Source organism: Ranitomeya variabilis, chromosome 4 (assembly GCF_051348905.1).
Source record: "Ranitomeya variabilis isolate aRanVar5 chromosome 4, aRanVar5.hap1, whole genome shotgun sequence".
Classification (NCBI taxonomy): domain Eukaryota; kingdom Metazoa; phylum Chordata; class Amphibia; order Anura; family Dendrobatidae; genus Ranitomeya; species Ranitomeya variabilis.
This window is the reverse complement of record NC_135235.1, coordinates 696,934,099-696,960,894: the sequence shown is the minus strand read 5'-3', so window position 1 is coordinate 696,960,894 and position 26,796 is coordinate 696,934,099. Positions and strand designations below refer to the sequence as shown.

General features: G+C 45.4%; 2 protein-coding genes across 3 annotated transcripts in view; one reads left to right on the top strand and one right to left on the bottom strand.

Moving 5' to 3' along the window:
* Positions 1–26,796, bottom strand: part of LOC143768219 (gastrula zinc finger protein XlCGF66.1-like) — a 241,914-nt gene that overhangs the window by 56,307 nt on the left and 158,811 nt on the right. The gene's annotated exons all lie outside the window — the stretch shown is intronic.
* The window catches only part of LOC143767743 (uncharacterized), a 77,328-nt gene continuing 62,512 nt past the window's right edge, over positions 11,981–26,796 (top strand). The window contains exon 1 of one of the 2 annotated variants that reach the window (XM_077256259.1): positions 11,981–12,037. The gene's annotated coding sequence lies outside the window, so the exon portion shown is untranslated. The remainder of the gene's footprint in view (positions 12,038–26,796) is intronic. The other variant, XM_077256258.1, reaches the window with a different exon arrangement.

Genomic DNA, 26,796 nt, shown 5'->3' with positions numbered 1-26,796 from the left:
TGGTACCGCCATGCTGTTAGCCTATGCATTGAGTGCAAGGCCTGCCCTGCCACAGTTATGCGCACCCAAATAAGCCTTTGAACCCAAGTACTGGATGGCCATAGGAAACCAAGTTCACATTATTATTTTTTAAGTCATTTTTTACAGCAAAATAGTGTTTAGAACTAGGGTAACACACAGCAAAAAAGGTGAATGGAGGCCTCAAATGCCACAATTTGTAGCCCACAGATAGATGAGGCATGTGACAGAGATAGCCGACTTTCAAATATCAGGCATGTATTTTTTGGGGGGGGCCAGGAAAATTGTGTCAATAATTAGGCAATGGCATAACAAAAAAAATTCTATGGAGCCCGGAAATGGCACAATTTTAAGCGCAATGATATGCGACCCGTGTAGCGTACAAAGCTCAGTTTAAAATATCTGCCCTGTTGATAAATATTTTTTGGGCAGCAAAATAGTGTCAAGAAATTGTATTAGACACTCCAAAAAATGTTACAGTACCACAAAAAATGGCAGAATTTTATGCGCACTCAGATGTGATCGCTGGGACGGGCAAACCCTTGTAAAATAGCTGGATTTTTACGCTGAACTATGAAAAGAATCTGGATGTAGTCTGCAGTGTTAACAAGCAAATGGAGAAAAACGGGGGGCTCTGGATTGCTTTGTAATAAAATAATCAGGACTAGATGCAAAAAAATTATTCCTGGCCTCTGATACCTGGGGCTAGGTATATATGTAATAGGCAGCAGCAGACAGTAATGGAATGGACCTTCTTGGTGTATGCAATGTTATCTATATACCCACATACAGTGCCTGCAGGCCTTGCCCTGATATGTATACACAGCCACATACACTCCCCTGCCTACCTAGCACTCCGTAATTAGTCCCTAGAAGGACTGTTGGTTTAGCTGGATTTGTGGATTCTATGATGGTAGACCCTCACTAACTGAAAACCCACCACATCTAACCCGATCTCAGCAGAAGCTCTCCCTACACGATCTGATTCCGGAGCTGAATGTGACGTGCAGGGAGGCGCCAGGTCTCTTATAGACCTGATGATGCTGTGCGGCCAGCCAATCACTGTAATGCCACAACCAACATGGCTACGGCATTACAGTGCGTGGCAGACAATCCCAGCATGTTTATTGGCTCTTTAGGACCCGAACCCGACCCAAACTCCCGCTGAGCAAACCCGGAAATGCTCGGTGCTCGCCGAGTACAGCGATGCTCGGGCCAGTAACGAGCATTACCGAGTATGCTCGCTCATCACTATTGTAGTTCATTCCCCCAGTTTTTTCGTTGACTCCGGCATCCAGAGTGCTCCTCCAATGGATCCTCCATTCTGTAGCCTGAGTGATCAGCAGACGCTCTTTGTATCGCATTATTCACCTCATCAACAACTCCCTCATTTTCCCTTACTCCCATTCACTATTCCCCGATACATGCTCACTAGGTTTATGTCTCCTGTTACCAGAACAGCCGCGATCAGGAACAACATGCGATCTTCGAATAGACAGCCGTCACATACAAGATTCAATCACATTCTTGTTTTGTCAGCACTTCCATTTCTCACTATGTAACACCCCAGGCTGACATTCATTCTTATTACTTATTAACCATTGGGTTACGTATTTGTCTTCTGCTTCAATGGATTGTTTTCCAATGATCAAGTTCACTAGTGGTGCCCAGCTTTACACCACTATACCTGTGACTTCAGAACCTACAGAACACAAGGTCACATCTAATATAGGAAACTACTGACACAACTCAATAACACCATTTATAAATGATTTATTTACTGGCAAGAACTTTCTCATTCATATTGGATCGCCCCCATGGGGCCGTGGGGTACTCGGTACCGAGTCCTTCGGTTCACAGGGGGATGTCACGGTGGCTGAACCGGTCTGTGGCCCTGGGACATCTGTGTAAAAGGGAAAGGTCTTAAAAGGGATAAAATTTGTGCTCGTGACGCCACCTGTGGTATTCGGTCAGGGTGACCGATGCTGCTTTAAGGGGTCCGCTGGGGTGATGTTATGGAAGCTAGATGGTATACCTTCCCACAGGTGAAGTATGTCCCCAGGGCTTCCCGGTGTGTAGATGGTGGATGGTGAGAGGCGCAGAGAAGAACGAGGACACAAGGTTGCAGTCTCTTTACCTTTACTGAAGACTTCAGCATCCACAGTCCAGAGCACCAGACCACAGGGCAGGCAGAGTCCGGCCGGTTTGAAGGCAAGTCCAGAGTCCCCTTTGTCCAGGTGAAAATCAGTAGCCTTCCTTTGTGCTGTCGTGTTGTAGTCCCTTACTGCTAAGCTTCTCATAAGGTTCTCACACCCCCAGATAGGATAGGACAAACGCGTATGACTGGTGGCTTGAGGCGGTTTATAGGGGCTCTATCATGCCCCAGCCTCTAAGGGGTGCCACCGCGCCTCCTGGGTGTAGGGCGGACAGGTAAAGTTAAATTAGCTGTCCTGCCGGTCTCTGGAGCAAGGCATAAAGGTCGTTACTCCCTCGGTATTCCGGCTACCGGGATTCTGCGCCTCAGAAGGAGGCAGCTTGTGTAGGGCTGGTCCCCTTCTGATATCCACTCCTTTGCTACGGCTTCCTTGCACGCTCAGTGCAATACAGTTCTGCCTTCTGAATGTCTCTTTCTGGGAGCTGCAGCTCTGAGGGCATGCACAGCTCTGTGTCCTTCTCCTTTGTTTTCTGACAGGATCCCACCCCTGCCAGAGACCAATTAATTGAGCGGAACTCAGCCAGCAACTGAATAACTTTCCCTACAGGCGACCAGTTTTACCAATGTGGGGAGTGACCTAATAAATAGGAGCAAGAGCTCCCCCTGGTGGCCTGGAGTGTGAAATGTGTTGCATGTTTGTGGTACCTGGATGCAGTTATCCTTCATTGCCTCCAAACGTAGCATCACTCTCCCCGAGAGGAAAGCAATACCACTGCGACGACCAGGACCCTGGGGCGCCGCACTATCACATACATGTTTCTTCATTCTTTTAGGTGACCTCACTTAATTCATAAGAACTTTTTAATATAATTAATGTATGTAAATATTTTTTTTTTTCATGAACCATAATTTATCTTTGTTTGACGGACTTTCTCATGAACGTTGACATATCGTGCTTTGTTTGGCTTTTTTGTTTTCACAAAGACTGCATATAAAACATTCTAAGCTTGACATGTTCATCCCCTATCAGGTTTTGTCCTGAGGAAGAGGTCCTGCGTGACTTTGAAACGCGTTGACTTTGAAAACCTATTTGAATAAATGTTTTTAAGGAAATCTCCATATCTGATAGTCTTCATCAGCAGTGCAGGTACAGACACATTATACCCAGATCAACTATTCTGCTCGGTCTTTGGACCCGTGTCCTGCAGCAGCTGATTTATGCATTGAACATGTTGCTAAGGTGCCACTCTATCAGGTGAGAGTAATACTCCTCTATTTTCAATATATCTTGTTATCGGTTAAGACCCTATTTTTCGCTTGTTTGTTTCTCAGTATCTCGACTACAAGAAATCTCTGTAACGCTTTCCGGTTACTTGGTTAAAAGCAATCAACGACTGCTTGGACCTTAACGGGGTCCATCTGAAACCCTCCAGAGTACGTGAGTAACTCAATATATCATCCAGGAAAATTACCACAAATCTACCAATCAGTGAGAAAAAAATATAATTAATGACATTTTCACTGACTGCCGACGCATTGGTTAACCCGAATGGCAGCATCAAATGTTCAATCTGCCCCTCAGGTGTATTGAATGCGGTCTTCCATTCGTCACCATGGCGTACACGTATAAGGTTATATGCCCCTCTCACGTTCAGTTTGTAAAACCATTTATCTCCAGGTAATTGGCTAAACAGGTCAGGTATAAGGGGTAAAAATTAGGGAAGGTGAGCTGTGATTTTATTAATCTGTCTGAGGTCCAAGCATGGACGCCGCCCTCCATCCTTTTACCAAAAAACCCCCACAGCGACTGGAGAGGTGCACGGCCGTATATGACCCTTAGGCTGGTTTCACACTTGCGTTTTTGAACGCTGCGTTTTAGCGCTAAAAAACACATGCGTTTTTTTCCTATACTTAACATTAAAAAACGCATGCATTTTTTCGCATGCGTTTTGACGCGTTTTCGGCAACGCATGCGTTTTTGGACGCGTGCGTTCATTTGCAGAAATGCAACCTGTAGTAATTTCTAGCGGCGTTTTTTTGCCGCAAAAAAAAAAATGCATTGCTGTCTATGTAAACGCATGCGTTTTTAAGCACATGCGTTTGTTTGCGTTAAAAACGCATGCGTTTTTATAGAAAAAAAACAGAAAACACACTGAAAAGTCACCCACCACCATCAAGGTGATAAAGGGATCCAAACCCTAACCCTAACCCTACCCCTAACCTCACCCCTAACCGTTTAATGAACATTTTCTGAGTCATAGTGCCACGTATTTCAGTGCCACGTATTTCAGTGCCACGATATTTCAGTGCCACGTATTTCAGTGCCACGTCTTTCAGTGCCACGTCTTTCAGTGCCACGATATTTCAGTGCCACGTATTTCAGTGCCACGTATTTAAGTGCCACGTACTATAAATACTATAACTACGTGGTTATACGTGGCACTGAAATACGTGGCACTGAAATATCGTGGCATTTATGTGAAATACGTGGCACTTGTATACGTGGCACTTAAATACGTGGCACTTAAATACGTGGCCACTGAAATATCGTGGCACTTATATACGTATATAAACGTATTTCAGTGCCACGTATTTCAGTGCAACGTATTTCAGTGCCACGTATTTCAGGTTAGGGTTAGGGGTAGGGGTAGGGTTAGGGTTTTTTGTTTTTTTCTTGTTTTCTTGTGTTTTTCTATAAAAACGCATGCGTCTAAAAAACGCATGCGTTTTACCGCGTTTTTTCACACATGCGTTTTTTAAAAAAACGTATGCAGATAAAAATGCAAGTGTGAAACCAGCCTAAGGGTATGTGTCCACGTTCAGGATTGCATCAGGATTTGGTCAGGATTTTCCATCAGTATTTGTAAGCCAAAACCAGGAGTGGAACAATTAGAGGAAAAGTATAATAGAAACATATGCTCCACTTCTGCATTTATCACCCACTCCTGGTTTTGGCTTACAAATACTGATGGAAAATCCTGACCAAATCCTGATGCAATCCTGAACGTGGACACATACCCTTAGCCAGACACTGGAAGGGGTTAAATAAGCGAGATTTCGGCATTTTAGCTCCTGGTGTGGAGTGGATAGCACAATCATATGTCGCCATATACTAGACGTCCGGTAACTGGTGATAATTCCCTCATGTGTGGGGTCTATTTGTCTCCAAGCAGAGAAATCACACGAGGGTATGTGTCCACGTTCAGGATTGCTTCAGGATTTGGTCAGGATTTTATGCAGGTAAAATCCTGACCAAATCTGCACCTGAGGTCACTGGCAGGTCACCTGCGTTGTCCTTGAGTTTTTTTCTGCTATGTAAGGACATGCTGCGTTCTTAAAAGACGCGCTGCATGTGAGGTTTCTCGGGTCTGCCGCATGCGTCTTTTACTGCATAGTGGAGACGGGATTTCATGAAATCCCCTCCACTATGCTGGAACATCTGGACGCTGTGTGTTTGACGTTGCAGCTCTACGCAGCGTCAAACACGCAGCGTTCCCTGAACGTGGACACATACCCTTAGGGTATGTGTCCACGTTCAGGATGGCCGGCGGTATCGTCGAAGCGGCAAACCCGCTCGGCGCTAAGCCCCGCCCCCTTCTGGGACGCGATGATGCCGGATGTGTTCATTGCACACATCCGGCATCATCGCACTCCTCTGTTATGACCCCAATGGCAGAGGGTCTCAGAAATAACTACTAAGTCTGCAAACACAAAAAACCAGCTCATAGGGCAGTGGTAACTGGGCTGACTGTATATCTAATCCTAGCACCACAAATAGCAGCAGCCGGGGAACGTGCCTACGTTGGTTCTAGACGTCTCGCGCCAGCCGGAGAACTAACTAACCCTAGAAGGGAAAAGATAGACCTTTCTTGCCTCCAGAGAAAAGACCCCAAAAGTTGGATACAAGCCCCCAACAAATAATAACGGTGAGGTAAGAAGAAAAGACAAACGTAAGAATGAACTAGGTATTTAGCAAAGAGAGGCCCACTGACTAATAGCAGAATATAGTAAGATGACTTATATGGTCAGCAAAAACCCTATCAAAATTTCCACGCTGGATACTCAAGAACCCCCGAACCGTCTAACGGCCGGGGGGAGAATACCAGCCCCCTAGAGCTTCCAGCAAAATCAGGAATCACATTTAGTACAAGCTGGACAAAAAAATAAGAGCAATACAAATAACCAAAAAACAAGGAAGCAGGACTTAGCTTAATTTTGCAAGAACCAGGACCAGCAGACAGGAGCAAACAGAAAGGACTGAATACAACGATGCCAGGCACCAGACTGAGAATTCAGGAAGTTCATATAGCAACACCCCTGGACTAACGACCCAGGTGGGTGCCAAACTGAGGAAAGACAATCCCAGAGTCATATCACTAGTGACCACAAGAGGGAGCCAAAAAAAAGTCTAATTCACAACAGTACCCCCCCTTTAAGGAGGGGTCACCGAACCCTCACCAAGACCACCAGGGCGATCAGGATGAGCAGCGTGAAAGGCACGAACTAAATCGGCCGCATGCACATCAGAGGCAACCACCCAGGAATTATCCTCCTGACCATAGCCCTTCCACTTGACCAGATACTGAAGCCTCCGCCTGGAGAGACGAGAATCCAAGATCTTCTCCACCATGTACTCCAACTCGCCCTCAACCAACACCGGAGCAGGAGGCTCAACAGAAGGGACCACAGGTACAACGTACCGCCGCAACAAAGACCTATGGAACACGTTGTGAATGGCAAACGACACCGGAAGATCCAAGCGAAAGGACACAGGATTAAGGATTTCCAATATCTTGTAAGGACCGATGAAGCGAGGCTTAAATTTAGGAGAGGAGACCTTCATAGGAACAAATCGAGAAGACAGCCATACCAAATCCCCAACACGAAGTCGGGGACCCACACCGCGGCGGCGGTTGGCAAAACGCTGAGCCTTCTCCTGTGACAACTTTAAGTTGTCCACCACATGATTCCAAATCTGCTGCAACCTATCCACCACAGAATCTACCCCAGGACAGTCAGAAGGCTCCACATGTCCCGAGGAAAAACGAGGATGGAAACCAGAGTTGCAGAAAAATGGCGAAACCAAAGTAGCGGAACTAGCCCGATTATTAAGGGCAAACTCAGCCAACGGCAAGAAGGTCACCCAATCATCCTGATCTGCAGAAACAAAACACCTCAAATAAGCCTCCAGAGTCTGATTAGTTCGCTCCGTTTGTCCATTAGTCTGAGGATGAAAGGCAGACGAAAACGACAAATCAATGCCCATCTTAGCACAAAAGGATCGCCAGAACCTGGAAACAAACTGGGATCCTCTGTCAGACACGATATTCTCAGGAATGCCGTGTAAACGAACCACATTCTGAAAGAACAGAGGAACCAGATCGGAAGAGGAAGGCAGCTTAGGCAAAGATACCAAATGGACCATCTTGGAAAAGCGATCACATACCACCCAGATGACAGACATGCCCTGAGACACCGGAAGATCTGAAATGAAATCCATGGAAATGTGTGTCCAAGGCCTCTTCGGGACAGGCAAGGGCAAGAGCAACCCGCTGGCACGAGAACAGCAAGGCTTAGCTCGAGCACAAGTCCCACAGGACTGCACAAATGACCGCACATCCCGTGACAAGGAAGGCCACCAAAAGGACCTAGCCACCAAATCTCTGGTGCCAAAAATTCCCGGATGCCCTGCCAACACCGAGGAATGAACCTCGGAAATGACTCTGCTGGTCCACTTATCAGGAACAAACAGTCTGTCAGGTGGACAAGAGTCAGGTCTACCAGCCTGAAATCTCTGCAACACACGTCGCAAATCCGGAGAAATGGCTGACAAGATTACTCCCTCTTTAAGAATACCAACTGGTTCAGCGACTCCAGGAGAGTCAGGCACAAAGCTCCTTGAAAGAGCATCAGCCTTCACATTCTTTAAACCTGGTAAATACGAGACCACAAAGTCAAAACGGGAGAAAAACAACGACCAACGGGCCTGTCTGGGATTCAGGCGTTTAGCAGACTCGAGATACATCAGATTTTTGTGGTCAGTCAAGACCACCACACGATGCTTAGCACCCTCGAGCCAATGACGCCACTCCTCAAATGCCCACTTCATGGCCAGCAACTCCCGATTGCCAACATCATAATTCCGCTCAGCAGGCGAAAACTTCCTAGAGAAAAAAGCACAAGGTCTCATTACAGAGCAACCAGGGCCTCTCTGCGACAAAACGGCCCCTGCCCCAATCTCAGAAGCATCCACTTCAACCTGAAAGGGAAGTGAGACATCAGGCTGGCACAAAACAGGCGCTGAAGTAAACCGGCGCGTCAACTCTTGGAAAGCTTCCACGGCTGCAGGAGCCCAGTTAGCAACATCAGAACCTTTCTTGGTCATATCCATCAAAGGTTTAACAACGCTAGAAAAATTAGCGATAAAACGACGGTAGAAGTTAGCAAAACCCAAGAACTTCTGAAGACTCTTAACTGACGTGGGTTGAGTCCAATCATGAATAGCTCGGACCTTGACCGGGTCCATCTCCACCGCAGAAGGGGAAAAAATAAAACCCAAAAAGGGAACCTTCTGTACTCCAAAGAGACACTTTGAGCCCTTAACAAACAAAGCATTCTCACGCAAAACCTGAAACACCATCCTGACCTGCTCTACATGCGAGTCCCAATCATCAGAAAAAAACAGAATATCATCCAGATAAACAATCATAAATTTATCCAGATACTTCCGGAAAATATCATGCATAAAGGACTGAAACACTGAGGGAGCATTAGAGAGCCCAAAAGGCATCACCAAGTACTCAAAATGACCTTCGGGCGTATTAAATGCAGTTTTCCATTCATCTCCTTGCTTAATGCGCACAAGGTTGTAGCACCGCGAAGATCTATTTTGGTGAACCACTTGGCACCTTTAATCCGGGCAAACAAGTCCGACAACAGAGGCAAAGGATACTGAAATTTAACAGTGATTTTATTCAGAAGCCGATAGTCAATACAAGGTCTCAAAGATCCGTCCTTCTTGGCCACAAAAAAGAATCCCGCACCAAGAGGGGAAGAGGATGGACGGATATGCCCCTTCTCCAGAGATTCCTTGATATACGAACGCATTGCGGTATGCTCAGGTACAGACAGATTAAATAGTCTTCCCTTAGGAAATTTACTGCCTGGAATCAAATCTATAGCGCAGTCACAGTCCCTATGAGGAGGCAGAGCACTGGACCTGGACTCGCTGAATACATCCTGAAAATCAGACAAATACTCAGGAACTTCCGAAGGAGTAGAGGAAGCAATAGACACCGGCGGGGAATCACCATGAATTCCCTGACAGCCCCAACTTGACACAGACATTGCCTTCCAATCCAAGACTGGATTATGGGTCTGTAACCATGGCAGACCCAAAACGACCAAATCATGCATTTTATGCAGAACAAGAAAACGAATCACCTCCCGATGTTCAGGAGTCATGCACATGGTTACCTGTGTCCAAAACTGCGGTTTATTTTCCGCCAATGGCGTAGCATCAATACCTCTAAGAGGGATAGGATTTACCAACGGCTCAAGAACAAAACCACAGCGCTTGGCAAATGACAGATCCATAAGACTCAGGGCCGCACCTGAATCCACAAACGCCATAACAGGGTAGGAAGACAATGAGCAAATTAAAGTCACAGACAAAATAAATTTAGGTTGCAAATTACCAATGGCGACAGGACTAACAACCCTTGTTAGGCGTTTAGAGCATGCTGATATAACATGTGTAGAATCACCACAGTAAAAACACAACCCATTCTGACGTCTATGATTTTTCCGTTCATTTCTAGTCTGAATTCTACCACATTGCATTAAATCAGGTGTTTGTTCAGACAACACCACAAGAGGATTAGCGGCTTTGCGCTCCCGCAAACGCCGGTCAATTTGAATAGCCAGCGCCATGGAATCATTCAGACTTGTAGGAATGGAGAAACCCACCATCACATTCTTAATGGCTTCAGAAAGGCCATTTCTGAAATTTGCGGCCAGAGCACACTCATTCCACTGAGTAAGCACGGACCATTTCCGAAATTTTTGGCAATACACTTCAGCTTCATCCTGGCCCTGAGAAATAGCCAGCAAGGCTTTTTCGGCCTGAATTTCAAGATTGGGTTCCTCGTAAAGCAATCCGAGCGCCAGAAAAAACGCATCAATATTTGCCAATGCCGGATCCCCTGGCGCTAGCGAGAAGGCCCAATCCTGAGGGTCGCCCCGTAAGAAAGAGATAACAATTTTTACTTGCTGAACTGAGTCTCCAGATGAACAGGGTCTCAGAGATAGAAACAATTTACAATTATTCCTGAAATTCCTAAACTTAAATCGGTCTCCAGAGAACAGTTCAGGAATAGGTATTTTAGGTTCAGACATAGGACTACTGGTAACAAAATCTTGTATGCCCTGCACACGAGCAGCAAGCTGGTCCACACTTGTAATCAAGGTCTGGACATTCATGTCTGCAGCAAGCTCAAGCCACTCAGAGGTAAAGGGGAGGAAGAAAGAAAAAAAAAAAAAAACTCAGAATTTCCTTTCTTATTATCCCACTTCTGCAATGCATTAAACATTCAACTTTGGCCTGGCATACTGTTATGACCCCAATGGCAGAGGGTCTCAGAAATAACTACTAAGTCTGCAAACACAAAAAACCAGCTCATAGGGCAGTGGTAACTGAGCTGACCGTATATCTAATCCTAGCACCACAAATAGCAGCAGCCGGGGAACGTGCCTACGTTGGTTCTAGACGTCTCGCGCCAGCCGGAGAACTAACTAACCCTAGAAGGGAAAAGATAGACCTTTCTTGCCTCCAGAGAAAAGACCCCAAAAGTTGGATACAAGCCCCCAACAAATAATAACGGTGAGGTAAGAAGAAAAGACAAACGTAAGAATGAACTAGGTATTTAGCAAAGAGAGGCCCACTGACTAATAGCAGAATATAGTAAGATGACTTATATGGTCAGCAAAAACCCTATCAAAATTTCCACGCTGGATACTCAAGAACCCCCAAACCGTCTAACGGCCGGTGGGAGAATACCAGCCCCCTAGAGCTTCCAGCAAAATCAGGAATCACATTTAGTACAAGCTGGACAAAAAAATAAGAGCAATACAAATAACCAAAAAACAAGGAAGCAGGACTTAGCTTAATTTTGCAAGAACCAGGACCAGCAGACAGGAGCAAACAGAAAGGACTGAATACAACGATGCCAGGCACCAGACTGAGAATTCAGGAAGTTCATATAGCAACACCCCTGGACTAACGACCCAGGTGGGTGCCAAACTGAGGAAAGACAATCCCAGAGTCATATCACTAGTGACCACAAGAGGGAGCCAAAAAAGTCTAATTCACAACACTCCTCACATAGGGCCCTGTGTTATGTCTTGTGGCGGCGCAGCGTCGCCGCAAGGAACACGGACATGCTGCGATCTGAAAAGATGTGCAGCATGTCCGGAGTCGCAGGGCGTGTTTCCACGCATAGTGGACATGGGATTTCAAAAAATCCCCTCCACTATGCTGGAACATCTGGACGCTGCGTGTTTGACGCTGCGGCCCCAGGCAGCGTCAAACACGCAGCGTTTCCTGACCGTGGACACACACCCTTTACATTCCACACATAACACTGTGTAGAGAAGGCGGCGCGGGGTAATTGTGCCAGTAGTGAGGGGAATAATGGCGGAAATGTCACTGAGGAGAAGTTTCCATGTAGGGTCTGCACTACTCCGGATATCATTCCCTGAGGCCCCTGATCATGTGACCCCTGACTCCTCCCCTCCTGTGACCTCATCACAGGTCCTGTGCGCACAGAGCAGCCATATATGTGGAGTGCGGCTCTGCAGGTGGAGGTAGGGTTGTGGCTAAATCCCAGTCGGCTAAAGGACCAGGTCCTTCTGTGCACTGGGATTTAGCTTTCTCACACAGAGTGGGCTATTTCCAAGTCGGCAGAGGGACCTGGTCCTTTAGCCGACTTGGATTTCGCCTGCTCTATATAAGAATGCTAAATCCCAGTAGATAGAAGGACCCTTATTGTGTATAGATAGATATGAATCCTGTCATGTGATTTTTTGCAGTTATAGTGAGCTGCAGCCTGGATATGACATCTGATTACACATTTATTTATATGTGACAATTATACACACAAATTTTCCCCGTAATCCCAGTGTGTACAATATTCTGCGCCAATCTCATCCGCGTCCCGTTTTATTTACTGGTGATCATTTTTGTAGATCACACAACCACAGATTTTTTTCCATGCATGCACCTAGGAGTGTTTTAACCCTCGGGCAATTTTCCGTTTTTTTTTTTTTTTAATTTCCTTCCCATAACTTATTTTTCCATCCACATCGCCATTGGGATTTTTTTGTTATTTTGGCGGGACGTTCTTATTGATACCATTTTGGCGCGGATACCATGTTTTGATCACCTCTTATTTCATTTTATTGCAATGTTGCTGCGACCAAAAAAAACGTAATTATGGCGTTTTTTTTCTCGTTATGCCGTTTGCTGATCAGATTATTTTACATTTTGATTGGTCAGACCTTTCTGATCACATCAATTCCAAATTTATTTATTTTTTTAAATGGAGCAAAAGCGATATTTTTTTTTCTGATATTTTTATGATATATGATGTAAGGCTACGTTCACATTTGTGGTCCGCGCCGCAGCGTCGGGCGCCGCAGCGGCGCCACATGCGTCATGCGCCCCTATATTTAACATGGGGGCGCATGGACATGCGTTGTGCTGCGTTTTGCGCCGCATGGCCGCAAGCGTTGGATGCAAGAAACGCTTCAAGTTGCATTTTTTTTGCGTCCAACTTTCGGCCAAAAAGGACACATGCGGCGCAAAACGCAGCGTTTTAGCGTGCGTTTTGCCGCGTTTTTGTTTGCGTTGTGCGCTGCGGCGCACAACGCAAATGTGAACGTAGCCTAACTGCATCATGTGTTGTGAAGGGGTCAATACTATAATTATTGGCCAAATGGACCAGGTCCTTCTGCCGACTTGGAAATAGCCTGCTCTCTGTGAGAAAGCTAAATCCCAGTCGGCTAAAGGACCTGGTCCTTCTGTGCACTGGGATTTAGCTTTCTCACACAGAGTGGGCTATTTCCCAGTCGGCAGAGGGACCAGGTCCTTTAGCCGACTTGGATTTAGCCTGCTCTATATAAGAATGCTAAATCCCAGTAGATAGAAGGACCCTTATTGTATATAGATATATATGAATCTTGTCTTGTGATTTTTTGCAGTAATATTGAGCTGCAGACTAGATATGACATCTGATTACACTTTTATTTATATGTGACAATTATACGCAAGAATTTTCCCCGTAATCCCAGTGTGTACAATATTCTGCACCAATCTCATCCGCGTCCCGTTTTATTTACTGGTGATCATTTTTGTAGATCACACAACCACAGATTTTTTCCATGCATGCACCTAGGAGTGTTTTAACCCTCGGGCGATTTTCCGTTTTTTTTTCTTCCCATAACTTATTTATTTTTCCATCCACATCGCCGTTGTGAATTTTTTTTATTTTGGCGGGACGTTCTTATTGATACCATTTTGGCGCGGATACCATGTTTTGATCACCTCTTATTTCATTTTATTACAATGTTGTGGTGACCAAAAAAAAGTAATTATGGCATTTCTAGTTTTTTTCTCGTTATGCCGTTTGCTGATCAGATTATTTTACATTTTGATTGGTCAGACCTTTCTGATCACGTCAATTCCAAATTTATTTTTTTTTAAATGGAGCAAACGCGATATTTCTTTTTCTGATATTTTTATGATATATGATGTAACTGCATCATGCGTTGTGAAGGGGTTAATACTATAATTATTGGCCAAATGGACCAGGTCCTTCTGCCAACTTGGATTTAGCCTGCTCACTGTGAGAAAGCTAAATCCCAGTGGGATAAAGGAGCAGGTCCCTTGCAGTGGTTTAATACCAGACTTAGTAAGCTAAAACACCAGGTCCTTCTGCCCACTTAGCTTTAGCTTGCTGTATATAACAAAGTCTAGTGGGCAACGCAGTCCAACAGTGATTCACCAATCTGATGCACTGTAATGATCCCACTGGTTCACTGTCGGACTTCCGTACTGTAGTGCCCCTGTGTCACGCTGGGGGCAGTCCGGCAATCCAACCTACTACAATGTTTCCGCCAGGTTATGCGTATTGCCGGTCACTGTGCTCCTTGAGTTCACCTCAAGTGACAGTTGACAGCTCAGAGGGTGCTGCGATAACCGCAAACTGTAATCTCCAGTGACCTCACAGGTGGCGGCTTCCATGCCCCCCTTAGTGTGTGTACGGCGGATACGGGGAGGGGTCACGTTTTATGATGTCACTGTGGCTTCTGTATGTATTGGAGCAGGGGATCGTCTTGGGACCTTGATGATGATGATAAATGGGTGAAAGAGGGTGTCTGTTTTTATATTTTAATTACATGTTTTTAATCTGTGTTTCTTTAGTTTTACTTACAGTGTTAGTAAACGGGGTGTTTCATAGACACCTCTCTATTACTAACCCTGGGCTTGATGTCAGCTGTGATTTTTGACAAATCACAGTTGTAATTATACTTACAGCCCTGGCAAAAATTAAGAGACCACTGCAAAATGTCCAGTTTGTCTGATTTTTCTCTTTCTAGGTATATTTTTGAGTAAAATGTAAATTGTTCTTTTATTCTATAAACGTCTGACATGTCTCAGAATTTTCAAGAAATAAATTTAGTATTTTTTTCTAACAAAGAAAAATGGTCAAAATTAAAAAAAAACAGTGCTTTCAGACCTCAAATAATGCAAAGAAAACAAGTTCATAATCATTTAGAAACAACAGTACTAATTTTTTAACTCAGGAAGAGTTCAGAAATAGTGATGAGTGAACGTGCTTGCCACTACTCGTTACTCGCCCGAGTATCGGGGTACTCGGCGAGCAGCGAGCATTTCCGGTACTATTCGGCGGTAACTGCAGTCTCCACCCAGAAGTTTTAGCGGACTTTAGAGACCCAATCATGGTGCAGAGATTGTCTGCCAGGCCATGAAACGCGTCAGCCATCTTTGTTGTGTCGTGCAGTGATTGGCTGGGCCGCACAGCATCATCCCGAGTATAAGAGACCTGGTGCCGCCCTGCTCGCCGCGTTCTGTTCCTGTTTCAGCGAGAATAGGGAGAGCTGCTGCCGAGATAGGGTCAGAATCGTGGTTTTAGAGTGTAGGTCTGCAACTCTTACATCCACAACTCCTCAGAAACCAAAAGTCCTTTTTAGGGCTAATTTGTGGGTCCCGATATTGCAGCACTAGGTAGGCAGGGCATAGCATATCCACATCAGTGCAAGGCCAGCAGGCACTGTATGTGCGTCCATTGCTCCCACTGCATCCCTCCCAAAGCTCCATAACTGCCTGCAGCTGCAGCTTATTTACTGTCTATATATTTATTTTTCCTTCATTTTTTTCAAAAATCCCCCCCCCCCAAAAAAAAAAATACAGTCTGTTCTGTCATACTGAGGCCTGTTGAAAAGTTATAGTTTGTCAGGCATACGTAGCATAGTTGTCTGTGCGACCCTTGTGCTCCCTTTTTTTTGGTGTTTTAAATTCACTGAAAAAGGCCTCATATATCTGCGTGCTCCATGTTTGGTCATTGGAGGCCGGTGTACTTATTTTTTGACTGTGTGATAGTCAAATTCTATACAGCACTATTTCGTATCAAAAAAATTCAAAGGCTACAGATTTGCCAGTGTGGTGTTTCCGTTACAGCCGTCATATATCTCTGTGCTCCAAGTTTGGGCATTGGAGGCTGGTGTACTTATTTTTTGGCTGTGTGATACTCAAATTCAATACAGCACTATTTTGCATAAATTAACTTAACCCCTTCACCCCCAAGGGTGGTTTGCACGTTAATGACCGGGCCAATTTTTACAATTCTGACCACTGTCCCTTTATGAGGCTATAACTCTGGAACGCTTTGACGGATCTTGGCGATTCTGACATTGTTTTCTCGTGACATATTGTACTTCATGTTAGTGGTAAAATTTATTCGATATAACTTGCGTTTATTTGTGAAAAAAATGGAAATTTGGCGAAAATTTTGAAAATTTTGCAATTTTCCAACTTTGAATTTTTATGCCCTTAAATCACAGACATATGTCACGCAAAATACTTAATAAGTAACATTTCCCACATGTCTACTTTACATCAGTACAATTTTGGAACCAAAATTTTTTTTTGTGACGGAGTTATAAGGGTTAAAAGTTGACCAGCAATTTCTCATTTTTACAACACCATTTTTTTTTTAGGGACCACATCTCATTTGAAGTCATTTTGAGGGGTCTATATGATAGAAAATACCCAAGTGTGACACCATTCTAAAAACTGCACCCCTCAAGGTGCTCAAAACCACATTCAAGAAGTTTATTAACTCTTCAGGTGTTTCACAGGAATTTTTGGAATGTTTAAATAAAAATGAACATTTAACTTTTTTTCACACAAAATTTATTTCAGCTCCAATTTGTTTTATTTTACCAAGGGTAACAGGAGAAAATGGACCCCCAAAGTTGTTGTACAATTTGTCCTGAGTACGCTGATACCCCATATGTGGGGGTAAACCACTGTTTGGGCGTATGGCAGAGCTCGGAAGGAAAGGAGCGCCATTTGACTTTTCAATGCAAAATTGACTGGAATTGAGATGGGACGCCATGTTGCGTTTGGAGAGCCCCTGATGTGCCTAAACACTGAAACCCCCTACAAGTGACACCATTTTGGAAAGTAGACCCCCTAAGGAACTTATCTTGATGTGTGGTGAGCACTTTGACCCACCAAGTGCTTCACAGAAGTTTATAATGCAGAGCCGTAAAAATAAAAAATCATATTTTTTCACAAAAATGATCTTTTCGCCCCCAATTTTTTATTTTCCCAAGGGTAAGAGAAGAAATTGGACCCCAAAAAATGTTGGCCAATTTGTCCTGAGTACGATGATACCCCATATGTGGGTGTAAACCATTGTTTGGGCGCATGGCAGAGCTTGGAAGGGAAGGAGCGCCATTTGACTTTTCAATGCAAAATTGACTGGAATTGAGATGGGACGCCATGTTGCGTTTGGAGAGCCCCTGATGTGCCTAAACATTGAAACTCCCTACAAGTGACACCATTTTGGAAAGTAGACCCCCTAAGGATCTTATCTAGATGTGTTTTGAGAGCTTTGAACCCCCAAGTGTTTCACTACAGATTATAACGCAGAGCCGTGAAAATAATTTTTATTTTTTTTCTCAAAAATGATTTTTTAGCACCCAGCTTTGTATTTTTACAAGGGTAACAGAATAAATTGGACCCCAAAATTTGTTTTCCAATTTGTCCTGAGTACGCTGATACCCCATATGTGGGGGGGAACCACTGTTTGGGCGCATGACAGAGCTCGGAAGGGAAGGAGCGCCATTTGGAATGCAGACTTAAATGGATTGGTCAGCAGCCGTCACGTTGCATTTGCAGAGCCCCTGATGTACCCAAACAGTATAAACCCCCCACAAGTGACCCCATATTGGAAACTAGACCTCCCAAGGAACTTATCTAGATGTGTTGTGAGAACTTTGAACCCCCAAGTGTTTCACTACAGTTTATAACGCAGAGCCGTGAAAATAAAACATCTTTTTTTTCCCACAAAAATGATTTTTAGCCCCCCAAATTTTTATTTTCCTAAGGATAACAAGAGAACTTGGACCCCAGAAGTTGTTGTTCAATTTGTCCCGAGTACGCTGATAACACATATGTTGGGGTAAACCCCTTTTTGGGCGCACGGGAGAGCTCGGAAGGGAAGGAGCACTGTTTTACTTTTTCAACGCAGAATTGGCTGGAATTGAGATTGGACGCCATGTCGCGCTTGGAGAGCCCCTGATGTGCCTGGACAGTGGAAACTCCCCAATTCTACCTGAAACCCTAACCCAAACACACCCCTAACCCTAATCCCAACGGTAACCCTAACCACACCCCTAGCCCTGACACACCCATAATTCTAATCCCAACCCTAATCCAAACGTAAATGTAATCCAAACCCTAACCCTAACTTTACCTCCAACCCTAGCCCTAACCCTAACCCTACCCCTCACCCTAACCCTAAACGTGACTGAAATACGTGTCACTAAAATACGTGTCACTAAAATACGTGTCACTGAAATACGTGGCACTGAAATACGTGGCACTGAAATACGTGGCACTGAAATACGTGGCACTGAAATACGTGATACGTGGCACTTAAATACGTGGCACTGAAACACGTGGCACTGAAATACGTGATACGTGGCACTGAAATACGTGGCACTGAAATACGTGGCACTGAAATACGTGGCACTTAAATACGTGGCACTGAAATATGTGATACGTGGCACTTAAATACGTGGCACTGAAACACGTGGCACTGAAACACGTGGCACTGAAACACGTGGCACTGAAACACGTGGCACTGAAACACGTGGCACTGAAATACGTGGCACTGAAATACGTGGCACTGAAATACGTGGCACTGAAATACGTGGCACTATGACTGTCAGAAAATGTTCATTAAACGGTTAGGGATGAGTTTAGGGGTAGAGTTAGGGTTAGGGTTTGGATCCCTTTATCACCTTGATGGTGGTGGGTGGCTTTTCAGTGTGTTTTCTGTTTTTTTTCGATAAAAATGCATGCGTTTTTAACGCAAACAAACGCATGTGCTTAAAAACGCAAGAAAATACTGCAGGTTGTATTTCTGAAAATGAACGCATGCAGAAAAAAACCGCATGCGTTTGAAAACGCGACCAAACGCGTACAAAAAAACCGCATGCGTTTTCAATGTCAAATATAGGGAAAAAACGCATGCGTTTTTTTGTGCAAAAAACGCTGCAGACAAAAACGCAAGTGTGAAACCAGCGACGCTTTTTATAGCAAAAAAGTTTTTGCGTCTCCACATTTTGAGACCTATAATTTTTCCACATTTTGCTCCACAGAGTCATGTGAGGTCTTGTTTTTTGCGGGACGAGTTGACGTTTTTATTGGTAACATTTTCGGACACGTGACCATTTTTGATCGCTTTTTATTCCGATTTTTGTGAGGCAGAATGACCAAAAACCTGCTATTCATGAATTTCTTTTGGGAGAGGCGTTTATACCGTTCCGCGTTTGGTAAAATTGATAAAGCAGTTTTATTCGTCGGGTCAGTACGATTACAGCGATATCTCATTTATATCATTTTTTTATGTTTTGGCGCTTTTATACGATAAAAACTAAAATATAGAAAAAATAATTATTTTGGTATCGCTTTATTCTCAGGACTATAACTTTTTTATTTTTTTGCTGATGATGCTGTATGGCGGCTTTTTTTTTGCGGGACAAGATGACGTTTTCAGCGGTACCATGGATATTTATATCAGTCTTTTTGATCGTGTGTTATTCCACTTTTTGTTCGGCGGTATGGTAATAAAGCGTTGTTTTTTGCCTCGTTTTTTTTTTTTTTTCTTACGGTGTTTACTGAAGGGGTTAACTAGTGGGGCAGTTTTATAGGTTGGGTCGTTACGGACGCGGCGATACTAAATATGTGTACTTTTATTGTTTTGTTTTTTTTATTTAGATAAAGAAATGTATTTATGGGAATAATATATTTTTTTTATTATTATTTATTTAGGAATTTTTTTTTTATTTTTTTTTACACATGTGGAAAAATTTTTTTTTTACTTTTTTACTTTGTCCCAGGGGGGGACATCACAGATCATTGATCTGGCAGTGTGCACAGCACTCTGCCAGATCGACGATCTGCTGTGCAGGGCTGCAGGCTTTCCAAGTGTCTGCTCTGAGCAGACACTCGGTAAGCCACCTCCTTCCCTGCAGGACCCGGATGCCGCGGCCATCTTGGATCCGGGACCTGCGGCGAGGAGGGAGGTAGGAGACCCTCAGAGCAACGCGATCACATCGCGTTGCTCCGGGGGTCTCAGGGAAGCCCGCAGGGAGCCCCCTCCCTGCGCGATGCTTCCCTATACCACCGGTACACTGCGATCATGTTTGATCGCGGTGTGCCGGGGGTTAATGTGCCGGGGGCGGTCCGTGACCGCTCCTGGCACATAGTGCCGGATGTCAGCTGCGATATGCAGCTGACACCCGGCCGCGATCGGCCGCGCTCCCCCCGTGAGCGCCGCTGATCGATGATGACGTACTATCCCGTCGGCGGTCATACGGGCCCACCCCACCTCGACGGGATAGTACGTCAAATGTCGGGAAGGGGTTAAAAAAAACATGAATACAGTCTGTTAGGTCAGGCTGAGGCCTGCCTGGTGTTTGGGTTTGAAAAATCATAGATTTGCAGGCATACTGATCACATATTATTTCGCTACTAATAAAGACATTTGTGTTGAGCATTTGAAATAGTGCAGTAGTCCATTTAAAATGGTTAAGGCAAGAGGCAAAGGACGGGGAAGTGGACGTGATGGTGCATCCATAGGATGAGGCCGTGGGCAAGGTGAAAGTGGGCAACAACAAAGACCCACATCTTCTCGCTCGACATTCCTGTCCCAGTTTCTAGGGTACCGCAGCACACAACTATTGAAGCCAGAGCAGTGTGTAACGGTTGTTGGTTGGATAGCGGATAATGCTTCCAGTCACTTAGCCATCACCACCACTACCTTGTCTTTCACACGGTCAAGTCTGAGTAGCCGTGAGTGAGGCCAGGATATTCCTCACCCTGATCCTCCTTCCTCCCACCATGCCGAGTACCCTGAGACAACTGATCCCACACTTGGACACTCTGAAGAGCTGTTCAGTTTTCCATTTCAAGATTCAGAAATCTCTGCAGGTCAACTTGAAGTGGGGAAAGATGAGATCGCATGTAGAGCTGCCCAAAGCTTTGACCAGCCCCAGTCACACGAAGGCAATGGTGGGAAAGTGTCACAAGAGGTGGACCATGATGAGACCTAATTTCTAGAAAGTCAGGAGGAGGAGCAAGGTGCACATGTGGAAGACGAGGTGGTGGATGTCATAGTAAATGACCCAAGCTGGCAGGAGGACATGCGTAGCGAGGACAGCAGCACAAATGGGGAAGGAGGCATATCCCCCAACAGGCAGGAAGAAGCAGTGTGGTGGCCACAGACAGAAGGCGTGCATCCGTTCCCTGTAACACCAACATGAGTGAAGTTGCCATTCCACCTGTGAGATCTTCCCGAGTCTGGCTATTTTTTAAAGACTCTGCCGATAACCCTAAACAGGCCATTTGCAGCACCTGCCATGCCTGCTTCAGCAGGGGTAGCAAAACAACCAGCCTGACCACCAGCATGATCAGGCACATGCAAGCAAAGCACCTGACTTTGTGGGCCGAACCCCAGGCTCGAGGACCACTGCATGCTGGTCACACCACTGCTTCTTCCACTGTTTTGCATAGAAGCCAATCCCTAGTACACCGTGCATGTGAAGATGCCTCTAGCCCTGCACCTCTTGTGGCCCACAGTCAAGCAGCACCATCAGCAAGCCCGTCCACGTCCTTGACCCAGCACAGCATTCAGTTGTCTATAACCCAGTCTTTGGAACACAAGCAGAAATACCCAGCCAACACCCCACAGGCCACAGTCCTCAATTCTATTATTTCTCTTCTGCTTGTGCTAGAAATGCTGCCTTTTAGGCTTGTTGAGACGGAAGCATTCCGCAACCTGATGGGGGCGGTCATCCCAAGGTACTCGGTCCCCAGTCGCCACTATTTCTCTCGGTGTGCCGTACCGGCATTACACCAGCATGTGTCCCACAACATTACCCGTGCCCTCAACAATGCTGTTACCGGGAAAGTCCACCTAACCACGGACACGTGGACAAGTGCTTGTGGGCAGGGACGGTACATCTCAATGACGGCACACTGGGTTAACATAGTGGAAGCCGGACCCAGTTGGACCTTGAGATGGAACACATCCTCCCCACGCTGAGGATTGCTGGCCCTATGTCAATCAGGGTTGCCCCCACAGTCTACAGCTCCTGCACCTCCTCCTCCTATTCATCCTCCATCTCTGAAATCAACACATCAGTCAGAAGCTGGAAGCACTGCAGCACTGCCTCAGCCAAGCGGCAACAGGCTGTGCTGAAGATAATCTGCATAGGTGACAAACCGCACAATGCAGAAGAGTTGTGGACAGCGCTGAAAGAGCAGTCAGATGTTTGGATGACACCGCTGAACCTACAGCCAGGCATGGTCATGTGTGACAATGGCCGAAACCTGGTGGCGGCTCTGAGGCAAGGTGAGCTCACACACGTACCTTGCTTGGCCCATGTGCTTAATCTCTTGGTTCAACGTTTTCTGAAAAGCTACCCGGAGCTGCCGGATCTGCTAGTGAAAGTACGCTGTCTGTCTGACCATTTTAGAAAGTCAGCTACAGCTTCAGCCGCCCTTGCCGTGCTTCAGCAGCGTTTTCAGATTCCAGCTCACTGACTATTGTGTGATGTCCCCCATCCCCACGCGCTGGAACTCTACGCTGCATATCTTGGAAAGGAGCAGAAGAGGGCCGTTGTTGACTACCAACATTAACAAGGCCGTCGAATTTCAGGTCAGACTCCACACATAAGACCTCAGGAGTGGACATGGATGTCAGACATATATAACATCCTCCAAAACTTTGAGGACTGCACTAAGATGGTGAGTGGCGATGATGCCATAATTAGCATCACTATCCCGCTTCTCAGCATTCTGAAAAACTCTCTGCTCACAATCAAAGAGGATGCATTGCAGGCGGAGCACGAGGACATGGAGCAAGGAAACATACAGGGGGATTACACTCAGCCCAGCCTCATGTCTTCTCAACGTGGATTGGTAGGCAATCAGGAGGAGGAGGAAGAACAGGAGCTACTTTCATGTGCTATAGATGGTACTACAAACACACCTGTATTAGCTTCTGTTCAGTGGGGATGACCTGAGGACAGGGAGGAGGAGGAGGAGGACAGCATCGTCAGTCGTCCTGTTGATGAGGACACGGAAGTCTTGCCTGTTAGCAGTCTGGCAGGCATGGCTGACTTTAAGTTGCACTGCATTTCACGTGACCCTCGGATTATCAAAATTTTGGGTGACACTCATTACTGGTTGGTGACACATCTAGACCCACGCTACAAGGAGAACTTTCAATCTCTTCTGCCTAAGGCAGAGAGGTGTACTAAAATTTTGCAGTACCACAGGGCCCTTGTAGCGGAATTACTTAGAAAATTCCCATGTGAGAACGCTGGCAGCAGACTTCAAGAGTTTGTTGTACAACCAAGGACTCCAAGCAAGAGAGAGACAGAAGTACAATCCAGCTCAGGCAGGGGAACAATGGCCAAGTTCTGGGACAGTTTTCTCAGACACTCCCATCGTGGCGGCACAGAGGCAAGGGGTACTGTCACAAGAAGTGCAATGTTTGGGAAGATGGTGAGGGAGTACCTTGCAGATCGTGCAAACATCCTCCGGGATTCCTATGTGCCTTTGAATTATTGGGTATCCAAGCTGGACACGTGACATGAACTGGCTGTCTACACCTTGGAGGTCCTGGCCTGCCCTGCTGCTAGCGTTCTGTCAGAGAGGGTTTTTAGTGCCGCTGGTGGAATTATAACAGAAAAGCGCATCCGCCTGTCAACTGAAAATGCTGACAGGCTGACTCTTATAAAAATGAACAAGGCCTGGATTGGGAAAGACTTCTGTACACCACCAAGTGAAAACAGCAAAACATAACCTCAAATACATTCTCTCTTTTGGGGAGGCGTATTCTTATGCACCTCTTCACAACCCAACATGGGTATACGCTTACAGATTTGGTCTGTTTGTTCTTATCCTCCTCTGTTGTGAATTTGGATTCTGGGCTCCCCCGGTGGCCGCTTGTGGAATTGGACTTGTCATCCTCTTTCCTGTTTCACCTGGTTCCATCAGTAGTGGGTGTCGCTATTTAAGCTCATTTCTCTGGTGGTTTCTTGCCGGTCAACAATGTTATCTGATGCCTCTCAGTGCTTGTTCCTGCTTCTAGACTACTACTAGATAAGTTGGACTTTTGTCCATGTTTTGTTTTGCCTATTTGTTCCAGTTCACAGCTGAAGTTTTGTTACTGTGTCTGGAAAGCTCTCGTTGATCAGGGATTGCTACTCTGGCGTTATGAGTTAATGCCAGAGTTTAAGGTAATCTCTGGATGGTGTTTTGTTAGTGTTTTTCTGCTGACCATGAAAGTATACTATCTGTCTTCTGCTATCTAGTAAGCGGACCTCAAATTTGCTAAGACTATTTTCCTGCTGCGTTTGTTGTTTCATCTGAACTCACCGTCATTATATGTGGGGGGCTACTGTCTTCTTTGGAATATTTCTCTAGAGGTGAGCCAGGTCTTATATTTCCCTCTGCTAGCTATTTAGGTCTTAGGCCAGAGCTGGGCATCTAGCGATAAATAGGAAATGCTACCTGGCTATTTCTAGTTGCGCGGCAGGCTTAGTTCATGGTCAGTATAGTTCCATCTTCCGAGAGCTTGTCCCTCTATAGGCTTGCTATGATCTCTGCCTGCAGAGATCATGACAGTTTGACCGGACGATAAAGTGTTAAAGACCCAGGTTGAGAAAGGAGAGTTATAAGAAGTCTGCTGGAATTTTTTTTTTTTTTTTTTTTCCTCCAGTCTGCCTTGCTGCAGTTTTTTTTTTTCTCTCTCTCCTCCTAATCTCTGTTTGGCTCTGTGTGCACCTGACAATAATGGATCTCCAGAGTGTAACTGCGGGTTTGAATAATCTCATCACGAAAGTACAAAATTTACAAGATTTTGTGGTACATGCTCCGGTATCTGAGCCGAGAATTCCTTTGCCGGAGTTCTTCACAGGGAATAGAGCTAGCTTCCAGAATTTCCGAAATAATTGTAAGCTTTATTTGTCCCTGAAGTCTCGTTCAGCTGGAGACCCTGCTCAGCAGGTTAGGATTGTGATTTCCTTGCTCAGGGGTGACCCTCAAGATTGGGCCTTCTCATTGCCAGCAGGGGATCCTGCGTTACGCGATGTGGATGCGTTTTTTCTGGCCTTGGGCTTGCTTTATGAGGAACCTCATTTGGAACTTCAGGCAGAAAAAACTTTGATGGCACTATCTCAGGGGCAAGACGAAGCTGAAGTTTTCTGCCAAAAATTCCGTAAATGGTCTGTGCTTACTCAGTGGAATGAGTGCGCCTTGGCGGCAACTTTCAGAGAAGGTCTCTCTGATGCCGTTAAGGATGTTATGGTGGGGTTCCCTGTGCCTGCAGGTCTGAATGAGTCCATGACAATGGCTATTCAGATTGATAGGCGTCTGCGGGAGCGCAAACCGGTGCACCATCTGGCGGTGTCTATGGAAAAGACGCCAGAAAGTATGCAGTGTGATAGAATTCTGTCCAGGAGCGAGCGACAGAATTTTAGACGGAAGAATGGATTGTGTTTCTATTGTGGGGATTCTACTCATGTTATATCAGCATGCTCTAGGCGTACAAAGAAGCTTGATAAGTCTGTTTCCATTGGCACCATTCAGTCTAAGTTTATTTTGTCTGTAACCCTGATTTGCTCTTTGTCATCCATTGCCACGGACGCCTATGTTGACTCTGGCGCCGCTCTGAGTCTTATGGATTGGTCCTTTGCCAATCGTTGTGGTTTTGATTTAGAGCCTTTGGAGACTCTTATTCCTCTGAAGGGGATTGACTCCACCCCATTGGCTAATAATAAACCACAATACTGGACACAAGTAACCATGCGTATCAATCCGGATCACCAGGAGATTATTCGTTTCCTGGTGCTGTATAATTTACATGACGATTTGGTACTGGGATTGCCATGGTTGCAGTCTCACAACCCAGTCTTGGACTGGAGAGCAATGTCTGTGTTGAGCTGGGGATGTAAGGGTATTCATGGGGACTTACCTTTGGTTTCTATTTCGTCGTCCATTCCCTCTGAAGTCCCTGAGTTCCTCTCTGATTATCAAGACGTCTTTGACGAACCCAAGCTTGGGTCGTTACCTCCGCACCGTGAGTGCGATTGTGCCATAGATTTGATACCGGGTTGTAAATATCCCAAGGGTCGTTTGTTTAATCTGTCTGTGCCGGAACATGCTGCTATGCGGGAATATATAAAGGAGTCTTTGGAAAAGGGACATATTCGTCCATCTTCTTCTCCCTTGGGAGCTGGGTTTTTCTTTGTCTCAAAAAAAGACGGCTCTTTGAGACCATGTATTGATTATCGGCTTCTGAATAAGATCACTGTTAAGTATCAATACCCATTGCCATTGCTTACTGATTTGTTTGCTCGTATAGAGGGTGCTAAGTGGTTCTCTAAAATTGATCTTCGTGGGGCGTATAATTTGGTGCGGATCAGGCAGGGGGATGAGTGGAAGACCGCATTTAATACGCCCGAGGGCCACTTTGAGTATTTGGTCATGCCTTTTGGTCTTTCTAATGCCCCTTCAGTTTTCCAGTCTTTTATGCATGATATTTTCCGCGATTTTCTGGATAAATTTATGATAATATATCTGGATGATATTCTGATTTTTTCTGATGACTGGGACTCTCATGTCCAGCAGGTCAGGAGAGTTTTTCAGGTTCTGCGGTCTAATTCTTTATGTGTGAAGGGGTCTAAGTGCGTTTTTGGGGTCCAGAAAATTTCCTTTTTGGGGTATATTTTTTCTC